Below are 4289 nucleotides of genomic sequence, written 5' to 3'. Positions count from 1 at the left end.
TATGGTGCCACCTGTGTCTAAAAGTAGCAAAATGATACCTTTTGTAATTTAAGTATTTGTTTCTGTTCATATATTATGTAAAAGATATTGATATTGAGGAGTGGGAAATAGCTGTATTTGGGAAATTGCGGGGCACCAAATATGTTCAAATGGTGATTTTTGAATGTTGAGGCATGTAGATTTTTATTAGCTCTCGCTGGCCTGGAACTTGCTATGGAGGTTAGGCTGGCCTGGCACAGAGACCATCCACTTCTGCCTCCTGAGTGCTGAGATTAAAAGCATGCACAACTATGCCCAGTGAATCAGAGATAAATTCTTAAAAAGCAAACATCAAAGAATAGTGGTCTTGTCAGTTTGATCTTAGTTACTGCCATCTGGGAAGAGGAACTTTAGTTGAGAAAATGTCTTAGTCAGATTGCCTGTGGGCAAATCCATAGGGCATTTTCTTGATTCATGATTGATGTGGGAGGGGCCAGTCTGTCTCAATGGGAAGTGGTGTGACCCCTAGGAAGGTGGTCCGGGATGACATAAGAAAAAAGTTGAGCAAGACATGAGGAGCAAGCCAACAATCTGTATCTCTCCAAAGCTTCTTTGCTTCAGTTTCTGCCTCCAGGTTTCTCTGAGTTCGTGCCCTGACTTCTCTCAGTAGATGAAGTGTGAGACCTGGGAGTTGTGAAAATCTCCCTCCCCACACCCGTCATGGTGCTTTATTATGGCAATAGAACCATTAACACATTTAAAAAGTAAAATAAAAACCACCCGGGAATTACAGAAACACATAGGACTCTTTAACTTTATATTACTAGTAGTCTCGTTCCCTTTAGTGGGTGGGGTGGGGTGTTGTTCGTATGCTTGGAACATGAGGGGTGCCTGGTATGAACATTTTGCTCAGTCGTTGGGTTCATTATGAGCTAAGCACACTGTAAACATACATTTCGACCAGAGCAGACCTATCTGTCTACGAGGGAAAACCTGGAACCAGGAATCCTGCTTCCTAAGGACCATCTTCCACCACAATGACTGCAGTTACAATAATTGGCACCGCCGATTAGCACGGCGCGTGCGCGGCCCAGGACCCAGAGCGAAGAGAGGAGGCGTGACAGCTGGCGCCTGCGCGGTGGCAGGCCAAGGAGGTGGCGGTCACGGCGCATGCGCGGGGAGTAAAAGGAGGCGGCACCTGGCTGGCCAGGGGCGGATAAGGGGCGGGCGGAGGGCGGGCGCAGCAAGGGAGACAGGGCGGGCCGAGGGAGCGGCGCCGTGGGGTTGGCTGTTGCCCTGAGGCCGGACTCAACGGACCGGGCCGCGCCACCGGGCGAGCTCGCCGCCCGGCCCCAGCCCGGAGCCAGCGAGTGAGCGAGGCGGTGCCGCGCGGTAAGAGCCGGGGCAGGGTCTTCTCCGCTTGTGCCGCGGGCACGTTCGTCTCCTCAGCGCCGCCCGCGCGGCCAGGCCCGGGCGGCCCCGCAGACCCTGGCGGCCCCGCGCCTGCGCTGTCCCCCCTCGTCACCCCCCCATCCCCAGCCATCCTGCGCCTGCGCCGTCTCCTGCCCAGGCGGTCCTCACAGCTTGCCCCGCAGGTCCCCCGGGAACCCAGGCTGGCGTGGTACCCAGCTGGCTGCGGGGATCTCATCCCTGCGGAGAGACTGGGTGCGAGCCTCGTGCTTCCATTCTCTGTGGTGTCGGGAGAGATGGGGCATTCACCCTGGTCCCTTGCCCAGGGCGGGGACAGGTTGCCTCCCCATCTGGAGGATTGAGGGTGGAGAGCGGAGGACCCCCCTCCCCGAAGGCTGCGTCCTGCTGTGTTAGGACCTCGCTGTTTGAAGCTGGCAGTGTTCTTTCTTCCTGAGACTTGGCTAATTATATCAGATTGGACGTGGATATAATACAGTGTGTTGTTGAAGAAATGCTGCATTTTCAGTAGTGGCTACATTTGAGACATCCGTAGTTTGTGGTGTGTGTGTGTGTGTGTGTGTGTGTGTGTGTGTTTCTTTCGGGGGCGGTGGAGATAACCCCAGAAAACAGTTTCTGGGTGGGTTTAGCTGCCTAAAACCAAACGAAAATTTCCGTAATCATTCAAATGCAAGCAACCTTGAGTGTTTTCCATTCCCTTGAAGATCAGTCCTAAAGTGCGCGGGGTCAGGAGAGCACCTGATTAAAGGGAAATTTGACTGTCATGAAAGAGAATCGTAAATTTTGGCCCACACCTGTAATCCGGGCCAAGGCAGGATGAGCTCCTGTTGGGCTGCAGAATGAGAGCTTGTCTCAAAACAAAAACAAAAGAAAACAAAACATCGCGGAGCCCAGGAAGGCTTCTTGTGATCCAGGAGGCTAAATCTTAAGGTAAAATCAGCTGTGGGCTACAGCAACAGTAGTTCTGTCTAAAGGTTTGGAATGAGGTACCGGCGTTGTTGCACGGGCACTAAAGACACTGTTCAGTCAGCTGGTTCTCTTTCGATACGTCTGGAATGGAAAGGGTTTGAAAAGCAGTATGTCTCTGTTGGATTCGGTACACTCCTTTTTTTCCTTCTTGTTCTTTCATTGTACTGGGATAACATCAGCAGCTGACGATTGAAGTGTACCTGAGGATTGAGTCGTATATGAACAACTTCACTCTCCGTGTTTGGTATTAAGGGCATGGAATATGGCTAGATAAATGTTTTATAGCTAAGCTATATCGACCCCCAGCTCCACTAGCCTCTTAATCTTCATTTGGAGATGGAGGTCAGACTAAGTATCCCACACTAGGTGTATTTCTCACTTTGTTGCCACACAGGCCTAGAACTTCAGTCTTGCGTTATTTAGCCTCTGGAGTAGCTAGAATTAATTACAGGCCTTCACCACCCACTGGCCTAACCTCACCATGTGTTTGAGTGCCAACAGATTTTAGTTATCTCCAGAGAGCCTCTAATGACCTGTGTAACCATGATAATTGTAATTTTTCTTAGTTAAAAAAATTAAAAGTAATGTTTATGTTGTAAAATATTCAAACCAATATAGAAGGGGATATGGAGAAAAAAAGAGTGCTGGTCTTGTTACATTCTTCTTTTTTTTTTTTAACCCATTGAGAAAGAGCTGATGCCCTCTCCTCTTTATCTCCCATTAAAAATATTTCATTTCTTCTTTGGATCTGGTGAACGCCAAACAGTGTTCTAACCTTCCAAAATTTTAGATAGCTTGAGAATTTTTTTTTTTATGCTTGCCTATGTATTTCCCAGATATGTAGGGATCTCCTTGACATTTTCATTAAGAAAGCGATCTTTGTACCATAGAAAAGGTATATGAAGGTGTCTTTGTATCAGTCAGAATATTAGTGTCAGATGCAGAGAGCAGAGTAATTATGGTTAAAGTGAAATTTGCTCAGGGTGTGTACCTACATCTTGTTTTCTTGACAACATGTTTGCTTTCTAACTGACTTGATATAACTCATTTGATCAGATGACTCAGGTATCGAAAAAGGTCAAAATTCCTATGAGGGTTAGGTTTTCTTATATACTTGCCGAATAACCAACTGTATGTCTAGCTTACACAGCTATTGTCCGTGTTATTGCAGACATCTCATCGTGATAGAGGGATGATGGCAGCATCCAGGGATTGAGAGTTTTCTCTTTTTCTTTTTCTTTCTGGCTTTCTGGCTTTGGGCAAGTAAGCTTTTCTGGATCTTTGTTTCTCCATTCTGTGTCCATGCACACATAGGAGCTTCAGGAGCAATTTTAATATTAAAGAATCCTCATCTACAGTTTTCAGCCAGGGATGATAACTGTAGTTTCCTTCTCCAAAAAAAAAAAAAAAAAAAAAAAAAAAAAAAAGGCTGATGAGCCAGGCTGTATAGTATGTCTGAGATGAATGAGTCTGAGATACCCTGGGATGAAGGAGTATCTTGAGTAGGTGTTTATGTCATAAGAAAAACAAGAACAGTATTGGGAGTTCTGATGACAATGTATTCAATTTAAAAGACCATTTCTAAAAAACAAAGTAAAACAAAAAATACCCAGTTTCTTGGTGATAGGGGTTGGAGAGTTGGCTCAGTAGCTAAGAGCATTTGTTGTTCTTACAAAGGTCCTGGGTTTGGTTTCCAGAGCCCACACACATGGTGCCTCACAACCATCTGTAACTACAGACACAAGGAACCCAGCATCTTCCATGGGCACCAAGCAAGCCTGTAGTATACTTATATACATTAATGCAAAACACTCATACACATAAATAAGTCTTCAAAAGTTTTAAATTTCAGCATCTAGTTGGACTTGGTTTTTACAAGTTTGTAGTTTCAGTTGTATCGGAGGCTGAGAAGA

General features: G+C 46.4%; 1 protein-coding gene across 1 annotated transcript in view; it reads left to right on the top strand.

Annotated features, from left to right (window-relative positions):
* The first annotated feature begins 1232 nt into the window (after positions 1-1232).
* Positions 1233-4289, top strand: part of SPECC1L (sperm antigen with calponin homology and coiled-coil domains 1 like) — a 103432-nt gene continuing 100375 nt past the window's right edge. The window contains exon 1 of the mRNA XM_080937610.1: positions 1233-1371. The gene's annotated coding sequence lies outside the window, so the exon portion shown is untranslated. The remainder of the gene's footprint in view (positions 1372-4289) is intronic.

This window comes from Micromys minutus (genome assembly GCF_963924665.1).
Source record: "Micromys minutus genome assembly, chromosome: 25".
NCBI lineage: Eukaryota > Metazoa > Chordata > Mammalia > Rodentia > Muridae > Micromys > Micromys minutus.
The sequence above is the reverse complement of the archived record's forward strand: the minus strand, read 5'-3'. Positions and strand labels throughout refer to the sequence as shown.